General features: G+C 31.5%; 1 protein-coding gene and 1 long non-coding RNA gene across 7 annotated transcripts in view; both read right to left on the reverse strand.

Moving 5' to 3' along the window:
• The window catches only part of unc-13, a 626295-nt gene that overhangs the window by 281342 nt on the left and 322111 nt on the right, over positions 1–22842 (reverse strand). The gene's annotated exons all lie outside the window — the stretch shown is intronic.
• On the reverse strand, positions 10519–22645 carry LOC141451150 (uncharacterized). The gene is made up of 2 exons (XR_012456552.1): positions 22525–22645; positions 10519–11450 (listed from the first exon to the last, which is right to left on the reverse strand). It is a non-coding gene; the product is annotated as an uncharacterized lncRNA (long non-coding RNA).

Raw genomic sequence — 22842 nt, forward strand, 5'->3', positions numbered from 1 at the left:
GTTTTTACTTTCACTTTCTACTAGTAAGAAAAGAGTTGATGTTGTGCAGTCATAGGGAGTAGACGTGTAATAAGTGCTCGTGCATTTTTGTGAAATTCTGTGTCAGATAAAAACATTTTTGGAAAAATTTAGTACTAGTTGATGTAGAATTTTATTCTAATTATCTTGGTCTTATTTTTTTTTTATTAAAAAGTCGTAATTTTCCATGAAATTGTGAAAATCTTTTAGAATTTTTAGGATTTATAAAACTTTTACTAGTGCACTTTGTATTTGGGCAGGTAAATTGTTTATTTGGTCAGTGTTTAAATTTTGTGCGGTTTGTGGAGTGGGGTGCTCTACGGTCTATGGAAGCCACGCCCACATTCTCATTTCAATTGGCTCCGCCGTGTGGACACATACTAATGCCTATTAGATTTATTATTGCTGCTTACAAGTGAACTATTAAACAAAAAACTAAAATATATTAATTAATAGCTTGAATAATTAACAAACATCACCCACATCATGTCTTCTGTTAACACACCGAGTAGAACTCAACTCAATAGTTCTTCTTTGGAAAATAAAATGGATCAACTTTTAAATAACTTTTATTCGTTACATCAAGAAATGACTACTATTAGAGCTGAACAATCTAAATTGGTATCGTCTTATGAAAATTTGGTTTCCACAGTAAATAGCTATAAAGACGATCTTCAAAAATTAAACAATTTAAATAAGGTACTTCGTAATAACTTGGACGAACTGCAAACGAAACAAGATTCATTTACCCAGGATAAGTTAAAAAAAATCGTCCATGTTTATGGCGTACCTTTCAAGCAAAACGAAAATATTGTGGAGGTTTTTCAAAAATTATGCAATTACTTGGAATTCAATTTTGATGTAAAAATGTTTGACAATTTCTACAGAATTAGAGCCAAAAATAAAACTTATACATCTATTATTGTTTACAAATTTGTGCGTTTAGTGGACAAGTTAAGATTTTTGTCCGCACTTAAACTTAAAAGAGAAGATTTAAGAGTATCATCGCTAGAATTAGATTATGACGTTAATATACAAACTACAAAAATTTATGTGAATGAACCAATGTCTTTTGTCAATAGACAATTATTTAAAAAAGCAAAATCTCTGCAAAAGGACAATTTAGTTAAATACGTTTGGTTCAGTCGTGGCAGAATTTACGTTAGGGCCAAGGAGGACTCTCCTGCAGTTATAATAAGGAATGACTCGAATCTAAACTGCTTTGAGAGGTACAGCACTGACTCTTCCGAATTCGAAGCTAATCGGAGGGAAACCGTCGAGGAAAGGAAAGCGAAGAGGATTAGGAAACGAAGTTAGCAATTATTTAGGAATACTTATGAGTCTCCAAGAATTACATCACAATCTCCGTCTGTAAGTTCACATAAAGCTGATGTTAATACTAAACCTTATTTTATTAGTAATGTAAGTATTATTTTTTGGAATATTGGCGGGTTTAGGAATTTTTCTGAAATTGACAGTAGTTTGTTTCGATGCGAAATTATTTGTCTGGTTGAAACTTGGTTATGTAGCGAATTTAAAATCCCACCAGCTTATCTCAGCGATTATAACATTTGTTACGCTAACGCAGTTAAAATAAAATCTAAAGGCAGGGCCAGTGGAGGCTTGATGATTCTAATTAAAAAAAATCTCGGAAAATTTCAAATCCTCGAAGCGTCACAAAATTGGTTATTTGTAAAACTTAGGGTTGGTGCACTTACTGTTATTATAGGTGTAGTATACTTTAAACCCCAGATTGACATAGATAATTTGCTAGAAGAATTTAGTTTGTCTTTAACTCAATTGAAACAGTGTCATGCAAGTGATATATTTATTATAGGCGGAGATTATAATTGTCGGGTTGGCCAGCTTAATCAGGGTTTGGAAATTAGTTTTGACTTAGAGTTACAAAAAAATAGAAATAGTTTGGATTTAACGGAAAATAAAAAAGGAGCTACATTAGTCGAATATATGGAAAACCAGTTATTCGTCTTACTTAATGGCCGCACAGTCTCTGATTATCCAGGTCAGTACACATATACTAGTAGCTTGGGGCAATCGGTGATTGATCTTGTTTGGGTTGATTTGTATGGCTCGCACTTTGTTGATGATCTAATAGTTTTGGATGATATAACGCTGTCAGACCATTTTCCTATTAAAGTTAGTTTAAAAGTGGAAAGTATCAGGGAGGATAATGGAATTTGTGTGGAATCCAATGATCGTGTGGTCTATACTGCGGTTAAGTGGAGATCGGAATTAGCGGAAACTTACACTAGTACTATGAGACTATCAACTAATATTTCAATTGATATGCCAAACTCCTCAGTTGACTCTTTAAATAGAAATCTTGTTTTGTCTATTCTTGAAAGTGCGGATAGTCTGGGTATGACAAAGACAATTTCCATTAACTCTAACTCTAATAAAAGGTTATTATTTAAAAAACCGTGGTATGACTGGGATTGTTACTGTCTTAAAAAGGAAGTTAAAAAAATAATTAGGCAGGTAAGGAAGTGTAATTATGAACTTAATTTGTTAAATCAATATTTGACTTTGAAAAAATGTTACAGAGTTATGTTAAGACAGAAGCAATCAGTCTTTGAATCTGCAATTTCTGCTGCTATTTCAAACTGTAAAGATATGCCTTCTTTTTGGCAAACCGTAAAAAAATTAAGAAAACGGGATTATAATAACGCACCTCAGTTAATCAATATTAGTGATTGGGAATCTTTTTTGGAACAAATGTTTCCGCTAAAAATACAAAGTCCATCTTATTTTGATGTTTGCCACCCATACCTTGATAATAGTATTACCCAGAAAGAAATAATTGCATCACTAAATAAATGTAAAGCTAACAAGGCACCGGGAGAGGACGGTGTCAACTATGATTTTTATAAAAACCTTCCTAGTAACTGGTTTCTCTATCTAGAAGTAATGTTTAATAAAATTATTGAAAACGAAAAAATCCCCGATAGCTGGTCTTCAATAATTTTGTTTATGTTGTATAAGAAAGGAGACAGACACAATCCGCTAAACTATAGAGGAATAGGGCTCGTCAATAATATCGCAAAAATTTTTACACAAATAATTTTATCGAGACTGGAGAAATGGTCTGAAGAGCAAAATGTCATACCTGAAAGTCAATCTGGGTTTCGCAAAAATAGAGGCTGTATAGATAATGTTTTTACATGTAACTCTGTGATTCAAATGCAAGTTGGTATTAAAAAGAAACCTTTATATGCCCTATTCGTAGATTTTGAGCGAGCTTTTGACTCGGTGAATCACGATTACCTGTGGTATAAGCTGGCAAACCTGGGTGTTTATGGAAAAGTGTTTAGATTTATTAAGAAATTGTATGAATCCGCTAACATTAAAATTAAATGTGGTTACAATGTTACGTCAGAATTTAATTTAACTCAAGGCATAATACAGGGCGAAATTTTAAGCCCATGGGCGTTTAACCACTATATTAGTGATATAGAAAAATTTTTTGTTAGTCATGGTGCGAATACTATTAGAATTAATAAAGAAAATGATATTTTAATGTTGGCATATGCGGATGATTTGACGATATTTGCTGATAGTTATACGGACTTAAACCATAAATTGCAAATTTTAGATAAATATTGTGATCAAAATTTTTTAAAAGTAAACGTCAAAAAAACAAAAATTATGAAATTTAAATTGAATGGCAGACATTCTGTGTTAAAAAGAACTTTTATTTATAAAGGTGAGCCAATCGAGGTAGTCAACAATTATGTTTATTTAGGTGTAACTTTTTCATCTTCATGCATGTTTAGAGAAAACCTTGTGTCAGCCATCAGCAAAGCCAACATGGCTACCGGTAGTGTCTTTGATATTCTTAGCAAAGGAAAATCTAAGTCTTGGAGTTCGAGAATATACCTGTTTAAGTCAATAATTGGTAACAGCCTTTTGTATGCGTCTCCAGTCTGGGCATTGAAGTATTTAAATGAAACTGACGCGGTTCAATTACGGTTTTTTAAGAGACTATTATGTCTTCCAAGAAATACCGCTAATCACTTGCTTAGGCTTGAAACTGGAGAATTGCATGTGAGTTTTTCTGTTTTAAAACAAGCTTTTAATTGGATCTCAAAAATAGAAACTATGGAGGAACATAGGTTGCCAAAAGTCTGTTTCAATCAGTTAATTAACTATGACCAAAACAGTAACAATAAGAAAAACTGTTTGAAATACAATTGGTTTTCTCAAATTAAAAGTATTATTTCAAAAACATGTATCGATCATTTAGGCAATCTGGCGGATCTTCTACGTACTAGTGACAACTTTAAAAATATTTTAAATTTAATTAAATTTTCCTTAGTAACAGCTGATCTGAACCGTTTGTATAAATCAAGCTTTTCCCAGCAGTTATACTCAATCCATACTCTTAAAGATTTTCTTACGTGTCAAGCATATCTCGAACTAAATGTACCTCTGAAATTTATTAAATTTTTTGCAGAATTTAGGCTATGTAATAATTATTTTATGAAATTTAATATTAATAATATAATTTACAAAATAGACCCTACAAAAACATGTATGTTATGTAATCTGAATGAAAAGGAAGATCTTACACACATTCTATTAAATTGCACTTTGTACACTAATATGAGAGATGTAATAAATATTAACAGTAGTGACTCACCTCATCAAATTATAGTTAACTTCAAAAACAATTATTCTAAAGCTAATATTTTTAATTTATACAAATACTTCTCTGCCATTCTAAAAGTCCGCTCTTCTTCTATTTTAAACGATTAAAATAGAAAAAAAAATTACTTTATACTTTCTATGAACTATTTTCTTTATTTGATGGAAAAAAATTATTTACAATAAGTATTTTTTATTTTTTGTGTGATTATGTATTGTACTCATGTCAGCAATCAACTCACTTGTAACAAGCTATATGCTTAAATACAATAAAGTTTATCTATCTATACTAGTAAGAAAAGGCTTTGCGATCTTGTTTATATTCCATTTTGTATTTTCACTTGTCGATCTTTAAAAGTTCAAAAATAATATTTAGAATCAGTGCCATTATGGATTCTGAAAATAAGTTTCTGAACAGAATCAGTCCATTTTGAAATGGACTTTAATTTACTCTCCATTTTTGTGTGGAATTACATCACGATTTTTTTTCCTTTTTAACAGCGAGTGTTGCGTTGTTCCTTGCACACAAGTAAAGATATAAAGTTTATTTAAAACATATTACCAGGGAAAGCTACTTAAGAAGGGAGGTGGAGTTAAGCTATACTCTAGATTCTTTCGTTATAAAAATTAAATATTTCTTTATATATCTTGATAAATTGTAGTTTAGTTCGTGCAGAGAGGTGTTCCGAGCAGTTATCAAAACCAAAAAAAAATATGAATATTTGCTTCTAAGCATTAAAAGTTAACCAAGCTGTAAACTTAGGATAATATCCGGACTGTGGGAAAGAGTTTGTCGTCTTAGGAGCGTTATGGGAAGTAATGGCAAGCACTTGGAGAGCTACAACTACAACCGGGAAATTAATGCGATATTTCTTTCCGGTTGGAATGGGATTTAAAGAGAGAGAGCAAAATCCGGAGACAAGGATTAAGTAAATTTTCTTTTAAGATAAACCCAACTACGAATATTATGTATTTATAACCTGGAATTTTACCAATACTTTACAGCTTTTCCACTTTTATTATCAATATTAAACTTACAAAAAATTGAATTAATGAAGAATAGTATAAAAAGTATAAATATGTATAAGGCTAATTGTTTCCTTTATCTGTTCATGGTAGTATAATCTTTGTGAAACAAGAACAGGCCAACACAATGATCAGGGGAGAGAGGTGGTACTCTTAAAAACAAACAACTTTTTTGTTTAACAAAGAAAACAAAAAGGAACATTCCCAAGTTTTTCTGAGTCTGATTAAGAAAACTTTTTTATTTAAAAAGTTTCTTGTACTTTTATTGGTAAGAAACAATTAAAATATTTTTGTTTTGTTTTAATACAATTTTTGTAATTTCTTTCTTTTAGTAAGATTATTTTTAATGTAATTTTGATTTTCAATATGAACACAAACAAAAAACAACTTCTTAAATAACTTCGTTTGCCTTCCTCATTTTTTTTTTTTTATTAACTTTTGAATTTTATTTTTCGAAAGCAATTTGATAATTACTTTTAAATAGTTTAATTTCCTCTCAGTACTTTTAAAAAGAACAACTCTCTTACGAATTAAGTGGCACAGGCCTCTAAATCAGACTTAGTTCAACACATGAGTGTTCCATCGAAATCTACATTAAATCTCCCACATATTTTTTGGAGTTTTAGTGCAAGTTAGCAACACACTGTCAATGAGAAGTCCTTACCTAATGTACGCAATAATCGTGTGCTGAATCATCTCTTAGTTCTGGTTCTATCTAGTCAGTGGTCCTTCGTTAGCTAAGTTTCAGGTCTTTATTTTCATGCAGACAATGCCCAGTATTAGAAAGAAAAATATTGGATAGTATACACGTTACAATTCAAGCATTACCTTGTTGCAACCATCTGAAAATGGGTATATCAGTTGCCTACGCTTTAACACAACAACAAAATGCAATGTGCATTAATCTTTAATATTTACTTTCAATTTTTCTTCTCGTAGAGAAGATCAGTGTATCGATATCAGTATTTTTAATGTGTATAATTTTTTTTTATTAGAAAATTCGGAAATTTTGGACCAACGCGGTGAAAATAAGAGTAAATTACGCGTCTCTTTCAGTAGTTTTTCGAAATGTTAACCACTTTTTTTCTCACAGCCGCAGATGCCTCTGAAACTTCATCCTAGGATATAGGATGTCTTTGTTGCTCTTCATCACTTATCCATGAGGTAAAACATGCAATCTCCGGTCAACTGAAGGAGAAAGGTTATGGAAATTTGGAGGAGGGGAAGTTTTCCTTGAATAACTTTCTTTATGTTGCAATAAAAAAATGTCAAAATTTTGCAATTCTGCAGCATAAACGAGGCATTGATGATTGACAAAGGAAAAATTCAAAAAAAATAATAATAATAACTTAAAAAGAGGGTTCACTAACTTGAAGTCACTTAGGGGAGCAAAATTTTTTGTTCTTCAATAACTTTCTCAATTAGCGGCATAAAAGCTGACATTTTGCTTATCAACAACACAAACCATCCACAGGCAAAAAGGAAATGTACAAAAGTTAAATAAAAATTGGTGGTCCCCCAATCTTGACGTTAAGTTGCAGAGCATTTCTGTATCCTTAATAACTTTTTCAATTCTGCCCGCTCCAACTTTGAAATTTTATAGGTAGGCGGTACTAATGATTAACCAAAACTTTTTGAAAAAGATGGCTGGAGGCATCCCTACTTGACGAGCGTCTTCTCTTGCATTTCAATGATATTTCAACTAAAAACCTTATTAATTAGTTATTAGGTCGTTCATAAATAGAAACACATCTTAGTTATGTCATAATTCATTATTCCCATGACAGATTTTCAAATTTCGTACTGTTTAAAAGGTAATTAACTTCCCTTCAGAACGAAGTAGAATGGAGTACAAAGTCATCTCTTTATATTCATGTAATTATAAAACACCTGAACAACGACTAAGGTACGATTCAGAAATAAATTAGCACGTGCATAAAGTTAATTAAAGCACTTCATCAGCCTGTAACAAGTACACTAATCAATATTGTGACAATAAATTCATCACAGTTGATTTTCAAATGAAAGGCGAAAACTTTGCGGTTAACACTGAAAGCATTTTCTTGAATATTATTAGAATCATCTCAACTAGAAACACTCATCTAAATATGCATGTGCACATCTAGGTGTAAAAGTAGATTAACTAGTTTTGTTTTATGTTTTCCTTAAACTTTTGGATGCAAACTTCAACGTTCTCACCACCACCATCTAAAGTCTTTTACAGTTAGGTGTTGAAAGTTTACTTTCTCCAGGTCTTTTGTTATTTGGAGCTTTTGCGGAATAAATTTTTTTCGCCTTTAACTTATGAAATGTTCATTAAAATTGTTTAATTATTCATTAACAGTGTTTGTTTTGTTAAAGTTTGTTTGATTAACGCAGAAAGTTCATGAATAAATTTCATTTTCATTCAGATAACAATCTGAAGCATATCTTTTGAAACAAAAGAAAAAAATCAGTTTGATGGAATCCAAAATTGTAAACACTTGTTTTTTAGGATGTCAAAATTACACGAACTTACCGATTTCGAGGCAGAATTGTCTATTAGTACGAAGCAGATTTATCATTCCGTGAAATTGCGATTGTTTTGACAGAAACCATTTTTCTATGCTTCATGTGGATCCTAATCTGAAGCATTCAGCTCGATGATTATGGGAGAAGAATATTCTAGTAATAAACGCGAAAATTGTTACCTCCAACAAATGATATTATGTAGTGGTTTTGCGTTTCAGTTGCTATTGGATAATCGAGTTAAAATTAGTATTGTCCAAGTGAACAGTTTACTGTTGAATACCTTCGTTTGGTCTTAACGACTCTTAATACTGAGAACTACCCTTTCTACAGGAAGTTAGGCATTATTCAAGTTAATAAGACATCTTTAATCAACCAATAGGTCTACATAATCATTAGCGTTGAGCCCTAGTTTATTTTTTTATTTTATTTTTTTGGCATTGGCTTTCGCCATACAGCCAGCATCGTCTAGGTGTTTATCACTAGAATTTCACTCACTCTCCATTCTTACTTATAAATACATTCGCTTCACACATTCATCCCTCTACTATATACAACTATTTACATAAACTACAGCTTTATTGAAATTTGGAATTTAAAAAAAATAACAAACAAGCGTTATGCAACAGGTAAAGATAAAAAATTTGGTGGGCATTTTGAACTAAGTCAAGATTTACTGCTAGTATTTTGAGTGGTTCAATATTTAGGCAATCCAACCAAGATGGTCTTCTAGTCAGAAGTTATAGAAATTTCTGGAAATAAGGAGCCCAGTTATATACTTGTTCTCGGTGCTGCTGTCCATCTCACGGAAATGGGCAGTTTTATAGCATTCTCTATTAGTGAGCTGTGCGTTGTTAGTAATAGGATCAAGGCTGATAACATGTTGATGAAGCTTACACAGAAATCAAAAACTCTACACTGTGTTTAGAATAGGAATTAATAGATTTAAAGTGGAATCCGTGAATTGCCTAATTCCAAAACAATTACTTACTGGGTTCTAAAATTTTCGAGAAGCAAGTTTTACTTCTTTACGTACACTAACAATATTTACTGCAGTATTGCCTGTTTTAGAAAAAGAAGCAAAAGAAAAATCAGTAGTAGAAATATTGTATAAACAGTGAATATATATGTGTAAATAGTTAAGAAAATAGGCGGGAGAGATGAGATGATGGAGTGTAAAAGTGGCGGGAAGTATGCCAGGGGCAGAGTGCTGTTGCAGCTAGCGGAGGCGGCAAGCTCACCAGCCAAGTATTGATTATGAGTGGGGGCGGACTCGGGGACGGTCCTCTGAGTGGGTTCACCACCCTTCACTCACTACGTACACTACTCCGTACACTACTTCACACTTATGTACACACACTATACATTGTTACACTGATATCATCACCTAGTATTGTCACTTATATTGTATTCAACATTTATTGCCCTCCTTAATTTCATCTATATTTAACAAATTTTTTAATTATCATAAAATTTATTGACCATTTGCCACTAATTTGTAGAGTTATTATCATTATCTCGACTATAGTTCGTGGCAAGAGATGAACATTAATTTCATTTTGTAGGCGTATTTAACAGCAAAGTAGGACAACAGTATAACGAGATTATACCTTGCATTAAATTAAGTAAGCATATTTAACCCTTGAAGGGTTAAAATTTGTGAAATTACAATTACTTGGACTGTGCAAAAAACTTGATTAATTTAGAGCAGTTACTCATTATTTTTTTTTTTTAGAATAGGGTCTCTTTGACATCGTTTGACCTCTTTGCGCCTTACCCAGGACTGGCTAACCGATCTTTCATCTGACGGAGGAACAAGTTCTATTCACATGTTTTTAAAGCGTTTAACTGAAAGGATAAATCCACAAAGAAAATAAAATAGGTTATGTTCCAAAGCTTAAACTTATTCACCAAATTCATTGACATATTTTCCAATTTTAGGAATCTATAAGATAAATAAAATCAATAATATACTTATTTACAATATAGTATTGTTCAAGAACAGAACACTAAAAATCAGAATTATAAAAACACAATAAAATCACTTTTCTCTAACACTTCTTTCTCTTTGCTCTATCTGGGTTTCTTAAAGCAACCATTCTTTCCAAATATAATATATCTTCTGAGAGATGGCCGTGAGAAACACGTAATATCTTTAAAAAAAAAAAAAAAAAAAGAGTCCATCCTTGACAACTAACATTTGAACCGCTTCAATATTCAAACTATTGCATTTTTTATTTTTAGATAGGTTGTCCATTTTTTGTTTTTTTTTTTTTAAATTTTACGATACTTGCAGCTCAATATAAAGACGCCAGATCATTGCTAGCATTTCTTACAACCAAAGGAATCATGCAACGTGGGGAACCTCTTAATTTCTCAAATGCCAATTTGTAAAATAGATTTTGTAATTTTCTTTTAGATTTCTAAGGCTCATTGCGTATATTATAGGTTATAAAATTTTGCTCGGTACATGTTTCTTAAGGTAGATCTAGGAAGATTTGGGATTATTTCCCTCTTCAGTTCACTCCAGGTATAATGGCCGACCTCAATACCTTTAAAATTTTAATAAAGATAATTTCTAGTACATGTACCGCCGAAGCGAGTACAAAGTAAGTTAAATTCAAAAATTTTAAAAAGTCACTTTAATGATTAAATATTATAGTTAACCATATTTTTTAGTATTTTCCTCAAATAAAATAATTAACTTTTTAAAGATAAATTCTCCAATACACAAGTGTGCAAATGGAAAGCATAAAATGCTTAACTATTGTTCAAGAAAAATCTATAAGTACAATACCGGGAATATTGAGAAAGATTAACGCAACAAAAGGTTCAGATATTTCTAAGATTTCCCAGGACGTAAGTTGCTCACGAATAACCTACTTGCCATTTTTATTTTTCTTTTGTAATGATCAGCAGTTGAATGGCCAACTTCTTCTCTTCTAGTCTTCATTTTATCTGCTACTTCTTCTTCTTTCACAGTAGTTTCTCATCTCTATTGGAGTTGAAACTCACTAGAGAGTTTGTCTTTGACACTCTAACCACTAAAAACTTTTCTTGATATTTTTGTTTGTGCTTTTACTATTCTTTAAACGTTTTCAACATTTTGTGAGAAGATGATTGTTGGTTTAGATTAACAAAGTTTTTTTCACTAGATCGATGGATGCTTCTTCATTCGTCATTCGTTTCTAGGGCTGCTGCTTACTTGGAGCATTCTTTAGGCCTGCGAACACCTTTAGTGGACATTAACATTAGTAGAGATCCTTAATTTGTAGCCAGTAAAGGGGACCAGTAAGACCAGAACTGGCTTAAGAAGGATTTTCATTGGAAAATCAAATTAAAGTTATAAAGTACTGGAGAGGGGACACATTTGAACAGAATTTACATTTTCTGTTCACAGAGTGCACCAGAATCGTATTATTGAACCTTTCTATTTTGTTTCCTACAACTTTCAAGTCTTCTTAACAAATCTGTATCAATAAACAGTTGGTACTTTACATATATATCTATATTTTTTTAATTTAAAAATGTTGTGTCGAATGTTAATATCTGCCCCACTGGTGGGGTAGCTTTGAACACAATATAAAATAGAAAGAAATGATATTACTTTACTCTGAATCTACCTTCTATCAGCTATTTCTCTCGACTACTACATTACTTTCTCTTTTAAACCACTGAAATTTAGTTCAAAAATCAAGAATGACTCAGTTCGGGATGTTGTACCCGAAGTGTGATGGGTTTAGGAAGTTTGAACAAAATATTCGGTTTGTTGTGCTTCTTAATGTAGGTTCGGTACCACTTTCCCCTTCTCTGCGATTAAACAAAAAAAAAAAAAGTCACAAACTTACAGGTCGGTAGGGCACATTTTAACTGTGAAATGTGCTCCCTCTCCTTCCATAAAAGAAAATATAATATCCAACACTTTTTACAAGCGAATAGACTTTTGTAAATACTAGGTTTAATAATACGAATTCCAAATGTTAATATGGACTACATTGGCTTATTCCTTGCCCACTACAATCTTCACAATACATTTCCAAAGCTGCAACAAAAATTTTACTTCCACGTTATAAAATATAGTATTCCTCAATTCTGACTTTACAAACCATGAAAACGAAGGGAAACTCTGTCAATTATACAACAGGTCTACCACAAAATATGGATAAAATTACCAATAATAAATGTTTTAAATATTTGGCGAGAAATTAAAACTGTTCAAACGTGTCCCCCTCTCCCCTACACTTAACGAAGTGGGTCCAAAACTGCTTTCTGCAAAGTCGCATTTAGGATTAGCTGATTATGTTAAGATTCTTTCAAATATATATTGCAGGTTGTACGAAATGCAGCAATGGAATCAATTCACGTCAGAAAACAGAAAATAGGGCTAATATTGAACTATTCTTTAACCTATGGAATCTTTTTTAATTTTTACAAATTCTCAATTATTCTCAATAATTAAGAACTCAACTCCATTCTCAAGGAGTAACTATATCGATGTACAGCAGATTTGAATTGATTAATCAATAGAATATCATAGATACAGCCTTGTTCACCGCTTCGTATATCTATGTTTATTTCAGCAGCAGTGATGCCACTTCTGCATTTTACTCACAAATACTGGCTCTAAGGAAAGCAATTTTTTTTAAATCTCAGTTGGCATTGCAATGAAATTCGCTAATAAAAAGATATGCAGTAAATCCTATCTTATGACTTATTAGCTCCTATTAAAAATAATTTCTAACAAATCGATTTTGCCACTAACCAAGATTAATTACCTTAGATCTAGTTAATTACAGAATGGATGTAATTTGATAAATCAAAACTAGATTATTTAGGATAACTCTTTCAACAGAAGAGCTATTTGATATTCAACCTGTTAATGGGGAGAGAATATAAATGAAAACCCTTATAATCTTCTTAATGGAAGGCAGAGAAAACTGTACAGGTAACAAAACTTTCTGCCTCCTAAATCGGATTCAGGATCAGGTTGTTTAATAGCAACCAACATTGACAATTGTGGCTTCAGCTTTGAATATATCACTCGAAATTTATGTCTATACCATTCAATTAAATATCAGATCCTGTACAACAAATAATCTTTAGATTATTTTATACAATTTTCATGAAGAAACATATGTAAGCTAATATTTTCAATTTAGTTTGATTTTTTTCAAGTTTAGATCGTTAGATAGCTATTGGTTTGAACAAAATGCTTAGATTTCACGGAGCCAAGCAAAGAAAACATTCATAAGACTTTTGAGATCTATACAGCAAACAAAATTGGTCTGTTAAATTGGTCTGCTCTTTGCTAGGAATTAAATATTAGGAGATTTAGATCTTGAGTCACACTTGGAACTGTTCAAAAAAGAATTCTACCTTTTGTATTAAGAAGATGGAAATGCATTTACCGGGAATCAATCTACAAGAAATGCCTCTGTGATAGAAACATTTTATTGAGTCTCCCTTTCTATCGATGGAAATATTGGATATCTCCCAGACCACTCCGCACATACTGTATTGTTTTGTTAAGCCAATTCAAACACTTTGAACAGAAATCTAAGCACTTCTGGGGTTTATTTTATCAGTCCCGAAATTTGCCTTCTACTTTTTCCACCCAACAAATCCCTATACCCTCTATTTTTTTTTTATTAAATCATAATCTTCGTTTTTATTGACTATTTGTCTTCTTTATTTTTTTATCTGATCCTCTCCTGTCCAGCCAATCCCCAATCTTGTCAGTTCATTTGTGCTCCGAAATGTATTGGTTCAATATTTCAACATTGGCTCATTACGAGAGTATGTCTCATGATTTTTTTATCTCCTCTTTCAGAATTGGATTGGGTATTCTTCCTGTCTTTACATATTTTAAGAACTGAAAATTGAATGCGGGATAGACTTCGCCTTTTTCTTTTTTTAAGAAAATTGTAAGACAAGTGTAAAACTATAATTGTAAATTATTAATATTTTGTAGGTTAGATTAGATTTTACCCGAACGGCTCTTCGTTCTTTCACTACCATCTATAAAGAACGACTTTCTCTAATTGGTTTTTACGATTTTCTCGAAGAAGAAACTTTTAAAATTTTAAGAAAAAATATGGTTTTGTTTAAACTTTGAATATCCACTGCTCCTGCATAAAAACCCTTTATTTTCCGTTGTGAGAAAAAGTCTAATGTATTGAAAGCAATACAGGATTTGCATCCATTCTTTAGGGAACAAAAAAAAAAGATAAGGAAGAAAAGGAGTGTATACAATGCACTTATCCCAGCTTCCTGAGGTAATCCCTTTCAACAGCCTGAATAAACTGCCAGATAACTTTCAAAAGTCAAACGTTAAAGTTGTTTTTGTTTTCTTCTATTGCATTAAACTGAAAGGGTTACGATTCTGTACAATTTGGAGAATGTAATTTTTTCACCAGCGGTAAATATTTAAAGACTTCTTGGATTCAACAAAAGAGTTATTATTTTTAGCGATTTTTAGGTAAACAATTTTTCTAGAACGAGAAACATCTTATTGCTGAACTCGAACCATATTTAGGTATGTTTAAAAGCCATTTTTTTTTCGGGAACTCCTCCATTAATTTTCTTAAAAAAACAAAAAGGCATACTCTATATCTAATTCATTCTTACATCCGCCCTTCCGTCTTAACAGAACTTGGGACTCCCTATCAATCACTTCCTGTAATCTACTATTGCTTCTTCTAAGTCTTGTTTTCCATCAAACACTTTGTGGCAAATAACCAGTGTTTTTGTTGGCCTACAATAAAACCGATTAAATTTTTTTATTACCATAGCTTACAACGGTTTAAACAATGGAGTACACAACTAGTTATTTTCATGCAAAATCATTAACATCATTAACACATTGCCGACCACTCGGGGAAATCTCTCCGTTTTGTAAAATGACAGTGCACGAACGATCGGGGAAATCTCCCCGTTTGACGATGCAATGCAATGGAGTACTGAATACATGGTAAGTGTATTAAGTACTTATATACTCGTATTTTGATGCCCGCTTCTCTTCGTCGATCGCTATATATTATCACTATATTTTTTAAATAATAGAGAGTAAAAGAATTAGGAGATGAGAAAGAAAGAGATATTGCTAAAAATAATGCTGATAAACGGTCCATGAAATTTAAAAAAAAAAATATATACGCCATATTGGATTACAGTTGATAGCACAGTCATCTACAAATTCCAGTCTTACATTTTTGTATTGAGCATAACAACTCCATATCTATTTTGTAATTTATCTTTGTAATATAATAAAAACCTTAATAAAATGTCCCAGGAAATTGAAGATGCTTTTAATGAATTTCATCTTGATACTGCATCAGAATGTTCAGAAGACAATGTCCATGATGGGGGACATTATCAAACCAGGAAATAGATCTACTCGTATAAAAATTCAAGCGATTCAGAGAGTAATTTGGAAGATTCAGACAGAGATTCAACTATATTCAGTTGCAACTCGTGCGGTCGGCAGTGTGTTAAGAAAAAAGTGTGGGGAAAATGAATACTAAGACAGAGAATAAAAAGTAAAAAAAATTAACAAAAACATATGGAAATTTTGTTGACGAGTGAACTTGATTTTAAAGTGAACAAGTCAAAAGGTTGAAAGTTACTATAAGGACTGGATTGTGATTGTAGAGCATTGTTGAATTAGTCAGTTGTTGAAAACAGAATGGGTGACTATTGTCCTAAGATAAGATTGCGGAGAGCTGATTGGAAGCTGTGATCTTTTACTGTCTTTATAATGCCGGAAACTAGCAATTAACTGATGTTAATTTTTCGATATAAAAACTTGATAATATAATAAACAAAAATGGCGCAAAAAACATCCCAATTGAGAAGTGGATTTAAAAAAAACTGGAATGAACTGTCTGGCTGGTGCATGGTAAATTATTTGAAGGAAAATCTTCCATGTCAGGATAACCTATACACACATACACCCCAGATAGTCACTCAGTCATAGACAGTCAGATATATGTTGTTAGGAATGGAATTGTCGGCGAGTTAGAATATTCTATTCAACACCAATCTGTATGCAAGAGAGTTAGTTTTGTACGCCGAGCGAAGCACGTTAGGGTAATCGTAACTCACCCACAACCCTCGCTTCTGTTCTAACAGAACTTGGGACTCCCTTCACCTCTCTACTTACTGCCCTGTATTCTTCTATTGCTTCTGTCTAAGTCTTGTTTTCCATCGAACACTTTCTAACAAATGTAATGTAATAAGTAAGAAAAGAAACGATCAACTTTCCTTCGTTCCATTTTTGCTCACTCTTTAGATTTCAGGTATTATTTATTTTTTTTCAGAAAAACTCTACCAAAAATTGGTTTTGTGAATCATAAGGAGCTTTATATTAACCAAGAGCCATCCTAAGAATGAAACCTTGGTTCACTTGGATAACGATTTCTTGTCGTGATAAAAAATCGTTCTATTCTGATTTTGTTCGAATGATGAACTTTCTAAATGCCATATTAGTGTAAGGAAAGCTGGAATGTCTTTGTAAACTATCCATCGCCGACGCTACGAAGAAAAAAAAAAAATTTAATGTAGCCTACAGAAGTCAAATTCAGAATCTGCACGCCCTGAACTTTGTAACTCAATTCAGCTGTAGCCATTGAGCATTCTTAGTATTCATATGGCACCTCATTCATGAAAATCGGTTCGCGCGTTTAGGCGCTACGTTGTTTACAAAAAAAGGTAACAACAACAACAAGAACAACAACAATTTTTGAAAATGCCGCTTTTTGCTCATTAATAATCAAATCTATGTTGTTGCAAAAAAAAAAAAAAAAAATACAGTTATAAAGGAGGATTCGCCGTATATTTTAAAGAAAATTTGGGAATTTTATCTTTTATAGAAAAAGAGAAATTTTTTTATCAAATTTGGGTGTTTTTAAACGCTTTTTCACGATCAACTATTAAGTACTAAAAAAGTAAATATTAAATATTTTTAAACAAATGTGGTAAGAACATGACTTCCTTTTACAACAATAGTAGTCGTAGGTTCATCAGCTTCTTGTAAACTTCCGATTCTTCAAGCTGCTCTGTTCCTTTGAGCAATTCCTCCCTCTCTTCACCGAGCATTGGCATGCTTCGTGATTCCTTTGATTAACCTACTCTCAACTAAAACATTTAGTACTTCCACCAACAATCAATGTGAAGACGGAAAAAAATAAAAAAAAGAATTAACATTTTGTATCTCCTTCTCTTACATCTATGAAAAGTTAGTGGGCGAATAGTACAATGTTATTAGAAGTAGAGATTAACTAGGAATCTTAACGTAGACAAGTTCTGCTTTCTTGTAGCTAACATATCCTTTCCAATCGATAAAATCAAATAATGATAAAACATTGCTAAAAATTAGAGTGAAAGATTATTTTTTAAATACTCATGCGTTAGAAATTAAATTTTAATAATTTTAATTTAAAGAGCATTAGTTTGAAAAATAATTAAGTTGATAATATTTGTCAAAGCAGATACCAGAACCAGAACAATTACAATATATTCATTAGAAAGTTTTCAAAAGGAATAAAATAATACCGCAGAGATGTTATTTCAAAGAGAAACAAGTACCGTTTAAATGAGATATTAAATAATGAACTGGCGGAACCAGTTGAGCGCGCCCGGCCAATAATACGAACAGTTTGTGCAGAACCCAGCCCCACAGTAGAGAGCACCCACATATTGGGTAGTGTATCCGCTGGGAGTAGATGTTAGCTTTACTAACCGCCCCCGGGGCCGGTAACAGGTCAGTTTTTATTATTTCTCAACTTCACAACTTCTTACACGTATATACGAGTACATACAAAGTATACTGTTGATTTAATTTTTCATACATGTTTGATTATATATATTTTTCCTATTTATAAATATTTTCTTATATTTTCTTCATTTTCTAATTTACAGCTTCTGTAAATCTTATCTGGGAAAGCAAGAGGAATTATATTTTATGTAACTAATCACATTGCTAATGTTTAGCAACTTGGAAAGTCTCGTTAGAAGTGTAGCATGAGACGAAAACTTAGTAGAATTCATTTTCTATACAGCAAACTGATGAATCAACCATTGAGCGATGTATAAACTAGAAGTTATCCAAAATAAAGTACTACGTAATGTCTAGGGTAGGGGTCGGCAACCTATTTTAAATCGAGAGCCATTTCTCCTTAAATAATTGTAATAAATTTTACCAAGAGCCGCAAAGATGGTGTAAAAACCTCTCTATCGTAGATCATTTGTATTATTTGTAGATCATTATTATTTTGCTATATTCAATAACATTTAAATGTTTTATATATTTATTTTCATATATTGCAAAGTGAATAAACAAATAAATAATAACTAAACGAATGAAAATGCGGCAATCTTACAATATATAATTACGTATTTTATTTTAATATAATTCTATTCAATTTCTAACCTATCATATCTAAAATTCTTTTTGAAAAAATATCTTTACTTTGATAAATGAAATTTTCATTTTTTTCAACAAAATCAAAATTTACAATTTATTTTGGACAGGCTGAAGAGCCACACAATTTGGATAAAAGAGCCGCATGCGGCTCGCGAGCCCCGGGTTGCCGACCCCTGGTCTAGGGCATGGAATCAACAATTTCAAAGCAAGCTAAAAGTACCTTCACTCGAAAGACTTCATGAATAGTGCGGTTTTCAGATTTATAGAAAAACTGTGAAGATAAGAAGTTGCTGTACATCACCACAATTTGGTGAGGACAAACTGACCATAACTAAAAACTTAACTGACAAAACGTTCTACAAAACTTTAATTTTTAAAGTAGAAACAAACTTAAGGTTTTAATAATAAGGTTTTTTTATTTTTTGTTGTAAGTTCTTCTTTTAATTTCCCACGTTTATCTCGATTTCAATACTACAGTACTTACAGTTGGTAAGCACTCAACAAAAGGACAAAAAGAACATTCTACCTTAGCTAAGCAATTTGCTGTAAAAAGTGCAACACATGAATGTGTGATGTAATTGTAAATTAATCCCAGGAATTCAACACAACTATTGGCAATATATTGCTGTCATATTGAATAAATTGCATTTTATTACGGCCTAACAGACGCGAACAAAAAAGAATAACACAATAATTGGTTCATATATTGATTATATTCCATATAAAATTATTCATTATTAATGAATACAATCAAGATATGTAAACAAACTTTTCAAAACAAAAACCAATTTAATATTTAAACAAGTTATTTCCTCTTTTAAACGTCACCATTTTTGGTTTTTGATTAAAATTTATTTCAGCATAAATTTTTGCAAAAATTATTTGAAGATTAACCGTAAAATTTGATAACCGCAGAAGACTATAATTAGCCATCTTTTGTGATTACTCCAAACTACTGATCAGCATGGAAATACTTGATGAAGGTTTGATTCAGCAACAGAATTCTCAGCAGCCATTTGGTGACGTATTTTTATAAAATTTAAATAAAATAGTGATAATAAGAATATCTATTAAAGTGATTCAAAAATCAAATGAAACAATTAGAATATTTCTCGTACAATCTGAGAATAAATTATCTTAAACTTAATAAAGCTTAATGCATTCATATCACATTAAAAGCGACCGAAGGTTGTTTTTGCACTTTGTTATAATGTGGCAAATTATTTGGCTGAAGTTCCCAGGTTAATCTGGGTTAGTAAAATTAACATTTTTTTTTTCTATTCGTTTCTTGAGCAAGCAAACCCACGAACTCTTCACTGTGTATGTTATCTTCTGTGGGTTTTATGCTATTTATTTGTTTTTTAATCATTGCGCTAAATCTCTTAATTCCTTATCACAACTTTGCTTTTTTTTCCCTTCATGTTTTAACCTTTACCTCAGCTTTCTAGTTAGAATCTCCAAAAATCTGGGCCATTCTTATCCCATTCTCTAGCCTCTACCCGTACACATACCCTCTGACGGACTTCTTTCCACTGCTTACGAGGCTTACCACGTTTTATTCCAACCTCCGAACAGTCTGAACCAATTTTAACTTTTTTTGTCCACGTTTGTGATCCATGGAGAACCATTGATGACTGAATGTCTTGCTGATTGAAGAAAAGTACACCTCAAACTCGTCCAATTTTCATGGAAGCAAGATTATAGTTAAATCTACTCAAAATTACTGAAAAAAAATTTCAGCACTGGACTGGTAGAATTATTGTTAAGCAACACATGATTTTCTAAAAAGTTTAATACCTTATGCCTTAAATATGTAAGCACTGATACTTTTACCTGAAATATTTGTCAGATAAGAACTTAGATGTTCTGAAATAGAAGAGCTATTAAAAATTTTTTGTGGGCAAATATTTTAAACGATTGGCCTAATGAAAACAGCATCAAAACGAAGTCTATCTGAAATTTGTCATGTTTATCAAAATCTCTTATTAATGAAAAACCACCTCATTGAAGTTGTCAGGAGCCTATCTTTCTAAACCTTACTGCAGAAAGAGTAATCGAATTATCCAAATGGAATTCGGAGTCTGGGCTTTCAGAGTTTTATTTTGCTTTATTTTTTGATTGAAATGAGCCAATGAGAAAGAGAAAGTCAAATAAAAAGCAAAAGAAACATTTTATAAAAATTTCAAGAGTTTATAAGAAGAAAACGGGTAATTCTTTGGCGCCCCACACGGTGAAAAAGATTTAATACACTTACATTTCATTTTAAACGTTTTCATTTAATTAGTTTTTACCTCAATTATCATTAAACATGAAGAAAACATTTGGTTTAGATTGAACTGTTTTCCCATTCAGTTGATGAGCATTGTTCTAAATGAATAGAAAGCTATTAGTTTATTGCTTAACAACCTATTCAGTACATTGACAACCAATCTAACAAAATAATCGCCCCCTATTATAGCTAACTAATGAAATTTCGCATTGTTTTCAAAGAGTTGGAAATGTTTTTACACTATAATACTATTTTTCTTAATTATTTATAAAGTTAGTTTTTAATGATGTGCAATAAAAGTAAATAAAAAATAGTTTATAATTCTAATTTACCTGAGCAGGAAAAGAATTCAAAGACGATGTAATTAATGTGATTAGAAAAAAGGTGGAAATGTAAACAGAAAACAGGAGGGAAAAACCTATTAACTTAGCGGAAATTGCAATTGAATTAATTAAATTATTTTCATATCCTTCAATAAACTAAAACATTGAAACTTATTACATTATTTGCTTCACAGGAAATCGGATAATTACAAAAAAAATATCTTTTACTTATGTATCTAGCCTGGTGAACAGATTCTTGGTCTACTTATAATTGTTAAATGACTATGCGGATATTATTCGACTATTTATCATAAATAGGCCATGGATGAACAAACGACGTAAACAAATGCTAGGATCCAGGTAAAAAGTCGCGTGTAAAAAAACGTCAAGTAAAAACGAAACAGGGATTCAGGAACGGCAGAAACTTAGCCTTAGATTTTTAGCTCATTAGCAGTTAATACGTGACCTTCTCTGCCTACTCCCTCTAAAACTTTTTTAAAACAATTAGTTCGTCCTTTTATACTTTCTCTCATTTTTAAATTATGGTCTCGGTCATGCCTGGCAACTCTTATGGTTCAAACATCCCACAGAATCATTAATGTCACTGAAGATCCAATGTCCATTACTTCTTGCACCTTGTAATTTCTACCAAAAAAAATCTGCCAATCTAAAATGCCACGTTACAGAAGAGAGTAACTTTTTGAGTTTGCAAAGATTAAATAGAAAATGGCTCGAAAAATTCTCTTTAGAATGGTTACGCTCACTGTAAACGTGTAGATATTATTCAATTGAACTGTAGATCAGGTGTTCAGGATGAGACTGAATTAATGTTAAAATCATGTCAATAAACATAACATAGAATTAATTCAATTACCTTGTACGAATCGTATGAAATAATAAAGTTAAAAAAAATGAGATTAAACCAAATTACAAATTATGAATCTATTAGCCTATCAAAATGATATAAGCCTACTGAAAAGTTATTTTTCAATAATAATTTTTCCTCGTTAGAAAGCTTTGGTATTTCTAAAACGAATAAATAACAACATTGACACCTCGGACAATCCATAAAAAATGTTTGTATTGGTTTAAAAATAAACTAAACAATTCTAAACAAAGAGATAACCCCATGGATATGAATTAATTTACAATAGAAAAGTAAATTAATTCTGTGTTTGACATTTTCAATGGCCTTTCCTTCATAATATATATATATATATATTACCTATCTCTCTTCGCAAATAAAAACAGGAAAATGTTTATAAATTATACTCGTTAATATGAAAACCAACCTGTCAATATGTTGTTCATTTTGTTTTTGTTATTAAATTAGATATATTTAATAACAGATGGAACCATCAATTTTTTGCTCAACTGTATGAATATTTTGCAGGACTGAAGTTTATTCATAAATAATATTCTTGTTTATTTGTTTTGGCCACTGAAAACTAAATAAATAAGCACCAGAAAATTCTGGTCAGCACACTTTCGACTATTTCCTCTTTCAGCGATTCTTAAAGTTCGAACTATTTCTGAAAAGTGTTAAACTCTTTCTAACAATATAGTTCTTAAATCCAAATATACCATTGAAATGTCACTTAAAGCGATTT

Source organism: Rhodnius prolixus, unplaced genomic scaffold, assembly GCF_049639745.1.
Source record: "Rhodnius prolixus isolate KJV_2025 unplaced genomic scaffold, Rpr scaffold_8, whole genome shotgun sequence".
NCBI classification, from domain to species: Eukaryota; Metazoa; Arthropoda; class Insecta; order Hemiptera; family Reduviidae; genus Rhodnius; species Rhodnius prolixus.